General features: G+C 34.0%; 1 protein-coding gene across 1 annotated transcript in view; it reads right to left on the bottom strand.

Moving 5' to 3' along the window:
- The window catches only part of BicC (protein bicaudal C), a 635428-nt gene that overhangs the window by 489224 nt on the left and 132744 nt on the right, over window positions 1-13460 (bottom strand). The gene's annotated exons all lie outside the window — the stretch shown is intronic.

Below are 13460 nucleotides of genomic sequence, written 5' to 3'. Positions count from 1 at the left end.
ACTTTTTGCCTTTCCGATGCGACATTTAAACTCTTGGCTATTGTCCCACGACTCATTGATGATAGTTCCCAAGTAGTTGTACTATGAGACACGTTCAATTCTCATTTGGTTCATATACAGATTTGCTCCAGTTGTTTTCCTTGCTGATGATCATTAGCTTGGTTTTGCTGGTGTTTATATCAAGTCCATATGTTCTACTTGTTTCCGTTATTTTGTTCATTAAGTTTTGCAGCCCTTCTATGGTATTGGAAAACACTATTGTATCATCTGCATACCGCAGATTGTGCTTTCATGATATTCTAAGCATTGACCTTTAACGTCCATACTTCCATTCCATACTAGAAAACAGGCCAAACGTAACACTTTAGCATCCAGTGAAAAAATTATTTCAAGGTTTTTAACATCTTAGGAAATGTACCTAATACCTGCAAAATAATTATTTCATGCTTTAATGATGTGGAATTTGGCACATTGGCATTTGTGGCATCCGAATTAATTAAGATTCTGGATTAAAGCTCGAATTTTTAAATAAATTATTATTTTTACTTAAGTAAGTACTATGGTTTAATTCCTAAAAAGTAATTAAGACAACTAAGAAAAATTATTTCTAATGTTTTTCTGAAATGTATTGAAATATGGCAGAATTTTAAACGAATTGTTAAAATGTCAATTATTTACAATAAACACTTTATCTTTTAACTGAACTAGTGTTATGTATTTATTAAGCTTTAAAGGTGTTGAATGCCGAAGGCTTTAACTGAATTACATAGTTAACAGTGGAAATAAAATACAACAGACAACGTTTGTATTAATTCTAATTTATTTTTTTTCACTATGCTCGGACTATCAGTAATTTGTTTACTTGTGAAGTAAAGTTAAATTAGATACTTGTACTTACTTGACAATAATTATTATAATAAATGTTCAAAGTGGCCTCCATCTGCGCAAACACATGCATTGATACGACGGATGCGATTGTTAGTAATGCCATAGTTAACTAAATTATGTAGGATAGTTTCTGCATAAAAAACTTTAACTCCCGTAATTCAGCTTTTGATTTCATCTCGCTTATCATGAACTAACGATTTCAGATGTCCCCAAAAATAAAAATTGAGTACATTGCATTCGGTAGTTCGTGTTGGCCACAGAATGGATCCATTCCTACCAATCCAACGACGAGGAAAATGGTATCAAGAAGATTTTTAACAGCTCTGATAAAATGTGCTGGGGCTCCGTCGTGAAGAAACCACATTTCATTTAGTGTTAAAGCCGCGTTTTTAAGAAGTAGCGGCACACCATTTTGCAAGAAAAAATAGTAACCCGGTAACGGTATAAACGTCATATCTGTATTAATTTATATTTAAATAACTATTTTATTTTAATTTCTTTATTAATGTATAAATTCCTTAACCTTCAGATTCTTTTTTACTATTTTTTCTTTAAAAAGTAGTTGGCGCCCTCTCTCTGTTTCTGTCCGGTAGAATAAATATTCGCCCTCTCTCTTCCTTTCCTCTCTCTCTTTCTTTACGGTATACTAAATATTCTGTTCTATGTTAACAGAAGAGCTAATTCCATCATAGGCATACATCCTATGGCATCTGTGCTAAACTTCATTGCAGTCTCCCACTTACTTTCTGTCATTAGCTTTTCTAACATGGTGGGAATATTATTTTTTGTCTGTTCCTGAAATGTATAAAAGAAGGCAAATAATTATAAGGTTCAGTTTATCGTCTGCAGAAATCTCTTGGGGTGAGTACTTTCGTTTTAATCTATATTCTATAATTTTGACAGCATTTTCAATATTCATAACCTCAATTCTTTTAAAGCCATGTTTTCAATTTTGTGCATGTAGGAATCTTATAAAATTTAACTAAGTTTAATAGTAATTTCATTTTATCCTTGCCATCTGCTATTTGTTTAATTCTAATTTTGGTAAAATAATTGGCAAGGAAGTTAACCCCTCTTTGATGTCTGGCTAATACTGATATTGTATTCTAGTTTATTATGGAACTATATAATAATATGGAATATATGGGACTAATCAACTGCAGCTGTATGTAAGGTCTACCCACATGCCCTGGAGGCGGTAACAGGACCTTCCCACATAATCTGGAGGCAACATATAATTAGAAGCAAGCAGCCTATTGATGCCATAAGTATCAGTTCCAAATTTATTTAATGTAAAGCATTAGGCAGGGTTGTTTTTTTGCTACTTAAATATTGTTTTTTATGTTGAATAAATATGATTCGTTAAATCATTGTTTTATTTGTTGCCAGCTAAATTTTCATGGTTTAATTTATAGTTTAAGACAAGACGGATTCACACTTGAGAGACTGAGCTAGGCGAAGCATAGACGATAAGCTCCCATGGTTGATTGAGGTATTATTTTATAATTTCAAGGTATTTCAATTCTCTTTGGTAGTCTTATCGTTGCAACCCTTTTCATTTAATTCTAAATTTTCGTTGAAAATTTGTCCTACGTATTAAATAAGGGTTCTCCTCGCCCCCACAATTATGAAAATTATACACATCATTTCTCGTGAAACATGCTTCATCCGCATATAACACTTGATGAAAATTCAGGGTCTCCGACGAGTTTATATTAATGCCACCTAAAAAATGTTAATCTGTGAGGAAGATTCACCTTGGTGAAATTTGCACGGCTAAATTACTGTTATACTGCGCTTCTCCATAAATCATCAACATAGGATACTCATGAATCGAAAACAGTTTCGTGGAGACACTAAACACGATTGTTCTGAACTATCTGTTTACTAAAATTGTGACTGTTTACGTTAAGATTTTTGTACTGCACGTAATTGACAGATTTCAATTTGCATACCAAAATGTATTTTCGTTTTTTGGTAAAACGGTTGAATTTAGAAAAACAATGTCATAACAACGTTTGCTCTACACGGTGTCTTCTACCTATACCTTTAAGGAACGCACTATTTTCGAGGAAACCCTGTGTATACTAGAATATGAGCAACAAAATTAATTTAAGCAGTTCATATATTTCGACTGGACTAAAAGTACCACTACTGCATAGGTAGTGGACAATGAGGAACGGCGCTACTTAAAAGGGAAAATTAGTCGACACATAATATACAGAGTGTTCTTGTAATTATCCGCTTATATAGACTTAAAATCCATCTGTTACATAATTTCAACTATTATTAAAAATGTAAGCAGTATGATATCAATGCTGCAACTGATAAGCAATGACCAAATTAGAAGAGCGGTGTAGGAAGAGAATATGGCTTTTTGGAGAATATGGAGACTATGGTTAGGGTCATGCGGATACCTTTTCTTATCGGATTGGAAGTATGATCTTATTTATAAGAATGTAGATATTCCCAAAATAGTTAATCACTCAGATACCAACGAGGAGATGTGTTAATGAGTTATCATTTTATCATGCATAATATAGTAAATATATTACGGATACTTCCTACAGATACATATTGCACTATACAAACAGCCGATTATAGACAGCATTCACTACAAATTTCTGTGTTTGGTTTAAGGTGCGTTTAAACCCTTACCTAACGAATTTATGAAACCTATTTTATGTTTAACATAATTATTTTTGTCTGACAAGTTTACTTTTGTGTCTGGCTTACAATAAAACCAAACTACTGCCAAGACAGTGATTTTCATGTCTCTAATATAGTTGAAAACTTAATATAGAGGAGGAAGAAGAAAACCTGGACGACGAAAGAGATGAGGTAAGGGAAACAGGCGAGAGGGAAGAGGAACCACCAACGATTGTTAAGTTAAAGATGCAGTTAAATAACTAGCCAGAAACAAATCACCCGAAATAGATAATCTCCCAGCTGAACTATATAAAGAAGGCGGCCATGATACCATAATGGCATTACATCAGCTTATAAAAGAAATAAGGATACAGAAATCCCTCCCCAATGATTGGAATGTTGGAATACATTGCATCATATACACAAAAGGAGATATCTTTGAATGCTCTAACCACAAAGAAATGTGCGTTTCTAAATGCAGCGTATAAAATATTTACCACAGTACTATATCACCGTATGGCACTATATGTAGAACGGATAGTAGAAAATACCTGGTTCAGGCTAGACTAGTTTCAATGGTGGTAAATCGATAATTCATCAGATTGCAACCCTGAAACAAATTTTGAAACCCTGAAAAAACACTGGAATATAGCATCACATATTTATAGACTACAAAGCAGCCTAAGACTCTGTAAATGGAAGAGAAATGTTTAAAGCAATGAAAGAGCTAGGAATACCAACGCAGTTGGTAAATTTAACAATATAAAAAATTTAATTTAGAGTACGAATTCAGGAGGAACTGTATGAACCTTTTAAAGAAAATAACGGGCTGCGCCAGGGAGACCCTTTCTCCTGTATACTGTTCAATCTGGCTCTGGAAAAAGTAATACGTATGTCACAAATCACAACCACTGGTTTAGTATATAATAAATCAGTGCAAATCTTGGCCTATGCTGATGATATCAATATTGTTGGGAGAACGGAAAACGCTGTACGAGAGGCGTATGTAGCATTAAAAGAATCAGCTAATCAGTGTTATTGAAGCAGTGAACGAATTTGTATACCTAGGGGTCTCTCCTCAACACTGAAAATAATACTACCGCAGAATTTGCACGCCCAACAGATGCTATTTTGGGCTTAATCTCCTCCTTAAATCCACAATTATATCGAAAAATACAAAAATAAAACTCTACAAAACAATTTAGAGGAGTATGTGTAATTTGGAGGAGTTTAGTTTTTTCGAGATGTGGATCTACAGGAGGATACTAAAAATATCGTATGTGGACCATGTCACCAACATTGAGGTCATACAGCTCATTCATTAGAAAAAAAAACAAGAAGTGCTTAATTTAGTGGAATAACGTAAGCTTGAGTACCTCGGTCAAGTGATGCAGAACGAAGAAAAATATCGAATTCTTCAACTCCTTATGCAGGGTAAAGTATTTGGCAGGAGAGGACCGGGACGTCGTCGTATCTCATGGTTGAAAAACCTCCGACAATGGTTTGGGAAGACCTCTGCGGAGCTGTTTCGCAGAGCAGTCAACAAAACCATGATAGCCTTCATGATCGCCAACATCCGGACCGGATTTGGTACACATTTTGGTTTTTTTGTCATTTCGTCTATAACTTCATCCATTATCAAATTTAATAGAAGAGAACGTTACGCGTCCCCTGTCGTATACACAGCTTACACCTTTTATTAGACTATTTCTCAAGATACGCTTATATTTTGGCACGGGAAACACAATATTCTAACGACTTCATGAATATAATTAAAAAGATGACACAAGATCACGAAATTAAGACTGTGTTAACTGATCAATATCCTGGCATAAATTCTAAAGAATTCAAAAATTTTCTACGGAACAATCAAATAAAAATAATATTCACTGCTGTTGATGCAGCATTTTCAAACGGTACCGTCGAACGGGGTAAAACCAATCACATGGGGTTAAACCGATTGCTAAGGATTTTTTGCCTAATATTTTCATTATTAATAGTATATGTGAATTTACCGCCAAACAAGCGTTCGTACCTGTCCGAGGATATGCCAGTCGCCATAGTGAGCTCAAAGTAACAGGTTGAAAGTGTCGCGTGGCTGCAGTATAGGCTAGTAAACAAAACGTCGTATTCGGGTGTTTTTTACAAAACTTTGAAAGATTTCCGTCTACAGAAAAATTGATTACTATAGAACATTTCTGGTAAGTGTTATTTTGTTGTGGAATTCTTAGAGAGTATTAGTCATGCCCAATTATGCGATTTTTCTTTTTGGGTTAATTTTGATATATTTTTTTCTGTAAAATCTGAAATTTGTGGGGTAAAACCGACCAACAATTCTCTAGTTATTTTATAGATGGTACCTACCTAATTCTTATGGATATGAGATCACATAGCTCCTCTTCAAACTGGTGTAAGATTTTAACATATTTTTTGTTTGTTTACAGACAATGCCTCGCACCTATAAGAAGAAGTTAGGACCAACAAGAAAATTACAGTACAATGAAATTTATTTGGAACGAGCATTGAAAGCTGTTGCTAGTGGGAGTATGTCTATAAGAAAGGCCTCTGAGAATTATGGAGTACCTTATACCACCTTACAAAAAAAAATTCGAAAAAAGAGACAACATCTCAAGATTGGAGCGCCACCAGTTCTTTCTGAACTGGAAGAAAGCTGGTTGACTGTTTACTAGTGTGCGCGGACTGGGGATATCCTCTACACAGTATTGACATTCGATATATGGTTCAGCAGTTTCTTAACAGAGCAGGAAGAAGAGGAAAAAGATTCAGAGACAATTTACCAGGACCAGATTGGTTCTTCAAATTTATGGACCGACATAAGGATCTCACCGTAAAATTGGCAGAGAATACAAAAACGGTAAGGGCTGCAGTCACTTATGAAACAGTTGAAGAGTATTTTCGTCATCTTGGAGAGTCTTTGAAAGGGGTCGCACCGTCAAATGTGATAAACTATGACGAAACCAACTTCACGGACGATCAAGGAGCTGTAAAAGTCGTGGTCAGAAAAGGATCAAAACACACTCATCGAGTGATGGACACGTCGAAAACGAGCACTAGCGTTATGTTTTCAGTTGCTGGTGATGGAACACTCTTCCCACCTTATATAGTGTACAAGGCAAAGCATATGTATGAAGGATGGGCCGATGAAGGCTTTCCTGGTGCACGATATAATATGTGGATCAATGGAAAATATGTGAATACCATTGTCGATCATTTGAAAGAAAGAAGAACAGGTTGAAGTGAAAATCCAAAGAGAGGTAAAAGGATGAAGGTGGCAGCACGAAAAAGTATTTCTAAGAAAGACCTTGTACAAGAAAGTGAAGGTTCTGAAAGTGAGCAAGGGTTAGAAGTACACGATCTAAGTTTTTCAGAGTTGGAAAATGACGAGGAAATTTCAAAGGATACACCCCAGGTTTCTGATGATACACATTTTCAGCTTGGAGAATTTGTTGTCGTTGAATTTGTTACGAACAAAAGAGATCGATTTTTTGCTGCTAAAATTACAGATATTTCTGACAAGGAGGTCACACTTCAATGCTTGAGGAAAAAGTCGTCAAAAAAACAAATTTGCTTTGCTTAAGGCGCGTTTTCACGGGTCGATCTAGGTTGAACGATTTGGATCGTTCGACCATAATTCGATCTGTGTGGAAAGCAAAAAGGTTTACACGATAGGCGATAAATGTTGAAATAATTGTGGTACAAAACGGCATCACTTGAAATGATTAATGTAGGTGTGCAATTAATTTGTTGCGCAATTTGTATGTTGTTGTAATATTTTTTATTTTATTTTTCAAATAATTTTCAGACATATTCGGTTTATTCATATGTTGTAGAATTGCTTGCAATGCTGCTCGCCTCGCTTGTAGATTGCTATAAAGCTCAGTTTGTGGATTCCATAATACATCATAGTTTTATTAAGCATCCAAAAATCTTGCCATGTCTGCATCTGATCATTTTTCAGTCATTTTTGCCGAAAATTACAGCTTTTCGTACTAAAAACAACAACTTTATACACGCTAGAAGTACTCTACTCGGCTTTCGGTACGTTGTGTTTCCGTTCGACCAGGTGTTTACACATTCGATTCCAGTCGTTCGACATCGATTCGGCGGCAATCGCCAGTCAAAAGTAGACAGTCTTTCTACTTCCGTCGAATCGACTCACTCCGCCGAACGGCCAAGTCGATTTAAGGTTTACATATTCAATTTGCTTTCGATTTTATAATCGACCTAAATCGTTCAATCCAGATCGACCCGTGAAAACGCGCCTTAAGCCAGAAATCGAGGATATCGATATAGTTCAAAAAGAACAGATTATACAAAGAATACAAACAATTCCTCTCAGAAGAGGAACATTTACTTTCAGGGGGATTTCCAACCTTACGTTAGAATAAGGTAGAAAGTAGGTACCAAATTAACAATGTACCACCAAAGAACCAACGTCTTCCTTTTGTTTTCTAGAAATAAGTGTGTTATTTTATGTTTTGTTTTAAGTTTTTTCAATGTTTTAAACCCAAATTTGTATTTATTTTTGAAATAAGTTCTTTAGTAAACAAATCTTGTGTTGATTTTTACAATTTATTGCATAAAAAATAGTTTAAAAATGTTTTTTGTGTGATCGGTTTTACCCTAAAGCTTGCTTAAAAGCAACATAAACGCAATTCAACACCCGATCGGTTTTACCCCAACCTATGGGGTAAAACCGATCACCTTTTGAACATATATGAGAAAACAACTATTAAGATGATTTCAAAAGCAACACCACTAATTGGCACTTCAGATATGATACTTTAACATATATAATTTGCAGCTTTCTCAATTCAAAAATAATCATGAAAACATGAAAAAAACCTCAAATTTTCGTCGGTTTTACCCCGTTCGACGGTATCAATGAAAGACTAAACCACACATTGGTTAATAAAATAAGATGCAAAATAAATGATAGTGATAAGAAAACAACATAGACAACAATTGCCCAAGAATGTGCATAAAAATATAATGAAACGGAACATACAATTACAAAATTTGCATCAAAATATTTATTAGAAGGAGAAAATGTAATCGTTCTGCCTAATGAACTAAAATATATAGAGAAATCTTAAGAGAGTAAACCGCACTAGGGGTGTCTGGGGGGCTCACCTAAACCCCTCCAGTCCACGAAGTTCAACTGTCTGTCCATCTGTTTGATTTTACAAGACGGAGCGGTCAACTCCAGTACTTTCAGCTTGCTAGCAAAACCGCCGTTCCGCCCCCTTGCTGGTTACACTAGTGCCCAGGCCCATCCTGTTAGGGAATCGTTGGTTGACGGGCATAAGAAGACGGCATCACTACATAGAATTGCATTTCTTGGAGCACTATGAGCTTAAACAGTACGAGATCTTCAGCCCTAGGCGCTGACCCTCCGTCCCACGCATCGGTAGCAGGAAGCATCTTCACAGCGGGCGGGATTCGGAGCCCAGGGAACCCAATAAATCCTTGACCCTTACCCATCAAGGAATCCGTGTCAACACGAATGGATAACGAAGATTCCCTCCCCGGGTGGTAAAGGCCGGGGACCCCTGGACGTTGACCACCCAATACGCTACCGTTTGGTAGAATAGGAGCATAAAGAGTGTTGCCAACTTCCCAGAGGAAGTATCCTATTCTGGCAGAACCAATGCCCCTGCGAGTCCGTCTCCAGTGAGGGCGACACCAACAGCCATATCGTGGGGCTTACCCCTCCCCTCTGATTTGCATGCAACTGGTTTAGTCATTTAGCCCCCTATTTAAGTTTCACAATTACTTTGTTATTTTTGTATACATTTTTCAAAGTCTTTCAAATCTACTGGTATGCTTCTTTCATATAATAGATGTATTACATTTATTACATCACATAAATACGTTTAACTCAAAACATTTTCAACTGAAACTGTTACTCCCGTTACTTTAACTTCCGTTAAAGATAGGAAATAAATCAATGTAACTACCTTATGGCATTAACTACCTAGTAAGTATATAATAAATATTTTGGGTTTTTGAAAAATCTGCATTTTGTTATTTATTGGTAGATGTCAGATAATATTCAAACTTGTATTTACATTTAAAATGATCAAATTTAATAAATAATCAAATAAATAAATAAACCTTGTAAATCGATGATTGCAAAAAAATCGTAAAACAAAAAAAATTAAATAAATAAAAAATTTGTTTATTTAATTTTAAAATAATGTAAAATTTAAAAATACAGAAACCATAATATGAAGCTTCGCCTTAGTCTACTGTACCGTCTACTGATCCACTTTTTTTATAAATATAGTTCCAATGTCGTTGTGTTAACTAATTCCATAAAAAAAATTATTTTTTTCCTTCTTTTGGCATTTACACTTCTACTGTGAGACGATTTACCACCACATTTTGACATCAATAAGTCGAGTTTAAAAATTACCTTTTAAAATAAAGAACACAATATGTTTTTGACTACATTGCGATTAATAAATCTTTCTGTCTGAAATGTTAGATGGGTTGTGTTTTATAATATATCTATTCATTATGTAAAGATTTTTTTTTATAAAAGCACTGGTGTGTACGCATTCTAATGAATGTTCTCTGACTGAGCATACAAAAGCATCTCCATTCTGATTCGCCAAGAATGTTTTGATTTTGTCAATAGGATTAAGTTAATCTAGAAAGACTATATATAGCTTTTTTTATTAGGGGTTCTTAGTAGCCGTTTCGACCACAAACCATACATACTCTGTATGGTTTGTGGTTTCGACTGCCTGATATTATGGCTACATGACATGTGTTCTGCTTTGCTTCATAATGATAACTATGTAGTCTTGAGTTGTCCAGAATTTCTCGGAGAAAAACTTTTCAATATTATCAACGAATATGTCTATATTCATTGATATTAATCAATATAAAAACCTATATAAAGAAACAATTATTTATGGATGAAACAACAATACAAAATATTGCCTTGCTTATTGTGTTTGTGTTTTTATAGTCTATAATTAAAAAAAGAAGTTAAATCGGAAGTGAATACCCATCCGATGGATGTATATTATATTTATAAACTCTCAATGCACGCAACCAACATTACAGAATTTTGACTTCGTAGCTTCGCAATCGCAAGCTCCTTTAGTTGATATTAATTAAATTAAAATTGTAAACATTTTACATATAACGTAATTATGTATGGTATTTTTAATACAACTTTTTTAAATTAGTTGTTTCGTAGATGCATTTTTATTATTTTTTGACATCTTTTATAGAAAAAATACTCCATACATAGTTACATAGGTACAACGTACGTACTTATGTTGTAAGTAATGATAAACTGTTTTTAAGCACTTTATTTGATGTCAGATATTTTAGGTTTGATGTACCTATAGTTCTAGATATGTCTTAGATTATTCAAAAGCTGGATTATAGTAATAATCGAAGTGGAAATCGAAAAGTCAAACTAAACTTATTTTAAAGTAAAATAGGGATGTTCAGAAATTTTTAAATATAGTTAAATTCAATTAAATTCATTGGATTATAAACTATATAAAAATATAGTTAACATGAAATTGTTTAAAAATATATATTTTTTAAGATAAATCAATTCTTAATTTTAATTTTAATGGAGGCTAGAAAAACGGCTCCTCGCAGCGAGGCTACGGTGTGTGACGTCAGCAGTCGTATCGACAACTTGTTGTGTATACGTATTTACGAAGTGTAACCAGTTCTTTAAGTATTTATACAGTGATAATGAAGCCAAATAAGTGGTGTTTGCTACAAAGAGAGGGAAAAACTAGAAAAGGCAGTTATTATGCAAGTTAGAAAAAAAAAATAAATGCAAATATCTGTATCTCGGAAGGAATCAACACTATGTTCATTTTTAAAACTTTACAGGAGAGCAGTTTTAAACTTTTTTTCACCAAAAAGTATTATTGCTGCAGCTAGTTATTGAGATATCGAAACAATATTTTACTAGAACATTCTGTTTATTGTTATTTACATAATACATTTGTTATAATTAAAAACAAATTTGTTCCTGTGTTTTTTAACCCTTTTAACGGACATGGTGTTGTATCCATCTAATAAAGTTATTGTACTGTAAGAGTTAGTATGGGGTATTCAATAACAACTACAATCCTATTTGACTATTACTGACAAAATTTATTTAACCATACAATTTTCCTTTACAAATACAAATATGTATGTAAAAATGGCATTTTAGGTACAAACCACTCAGTCATCCTCAAGTAAGTCTCCTTCTGGATAGTCACTATTGGTATTACTAGTAGGTATGCTTTAAGTTTTGATAAAAATCATGGCAAAATGTAGGAACATTTGACAGTAATGCCAATAGATCGTTATACTTTTGTTGTGATATAAGTATTGGACTTTGTGATACCAGTTGCAAATCTTTTGGCAATGTAAGGTGTCGCTTTCGAAACCTAACAAGGTCAATCTCCTGGTTTTCGTCATGAAAATTACTTTTTAAAAACAGAGTTCCAATGCTGTTTTGTTTAACTTGCAGTTAAACACAGTTTGACAGAAGAACTTGTTGTTTGTTAATGTCTCTTTTCTATTAATCAAAGGCGGATTTTAAGATGTTTTGACATCATACAAAGACCTTAAATTTTTAAAATCTTCTAGTTTCATAGTATGTACGGTATATTTCATTGAGGTTTGTCTGACTAATTGCTGCCAGTCCCAGGGCGTGTAAATAGAAATGTTAAGTTTTTTCTCTTTCGCTCTATCAGCGCATGGACAGTGTCCGCCTCCATGTGGGTATTACTCTTTAGTAGAAACTTCTGGATGATAATTTTTACTTTTTTAAACAAGTATTAATGCTAACATTTTTATTCTGGCCGTAAACATATTTGTAAGACCGTAGTATGATTTCTTCTATGTTACTGTCAGGAATGATGGTATCTGCCCATTTTAGTAATGCAGATCTTATTTCATTTCCAATACGAATAGTTTATCAGAACTTTTGTCTATATCATACTGATCTTCGTTATCAAAACTCAAGGCATCTCTAATAATATGCTCTTCATTTAAAACATCATTGCTTGGTGTATTATTTGATTCTGAAATTAAACAAGGCGTATAATATTGGTTGTAAAAGATTTAATAATATTGCTAGTCTAAGGTTGGTATCAAATCACTACATTACCCTTTTGAGGTTATGTTTTTTTAATAATTTAAAAATAATGAGTAAAAAGGTAGCTTACCTGTAAATGCAGTAGAAGAATTCGCAGAACTTTTTAGTAGGTACTTCAAGAATCTTTCTCATACGAGAATTATGGTTCATTGTTCTTATTATTAGTAACAAACTACTGTAAACACACCATAAATGGCAAAAGTATTATTATTAGATCACTAACAGTCTACCTCTCATCATATAGATATGCGCGGCGGTAATTCACATGCGTAGAGGGACAAAACATTCAGTCCACATGGTGTTTTATCCCTTTAAGTAAAAAATTGACTTGGCGTTCTTTTAAAGGTCACTTTCTTTATCAGCAAATGGTTTAGGACCTAGTGCTCTATTCCTTTAAATAAAGTTTAAAAAGTTAATTATTAGTCTGTAAAAGTGTCAAAATTGAAAAAATGGACATAGTGTTGTATCCCTCCGAAGTACAGATATGAAAACCTGTGGTTTGACAATTTTATGTGAATATGGTGTTAAATTGTTTGGAACTGTAATAAAAATCTTCTCAGAATTGTTTTTAGATGTATTTAGACACCCAGGAACAAAACACCACTTATTTGGCTTCATTATCAGTGATTAAATACTTAAAGAACTGGTCACACTTCGTAAATACGTATACACAACAAGTTGTCGATACGACTGCTGACATCACACACCGTAGCCTCACTGCGAGGAGCCGTTTTTCTAGCCTCCATCAGAATTGAAATTAAGAATTGAT

This window comes from Diabrotica undecimpunctata, chromosome 7, assembly GCF_040954645.1.
Source record: "Diabrotica undecimpunctata isolate CICGRU chromosome 7, icDiaUnde3, whole genome shotgun sequence".
In the NCBI taxonomy this organism is placed as follows: Eukaryota; Metazoa; Arthropoda; class Insecta; order Coleoptera; family Chrysomelidae; genus Diabrotica; species Diabrotica undecimpunctata.
This window is presented reverse-complemented; position numbering and strand designations above follow the sequence as displayed.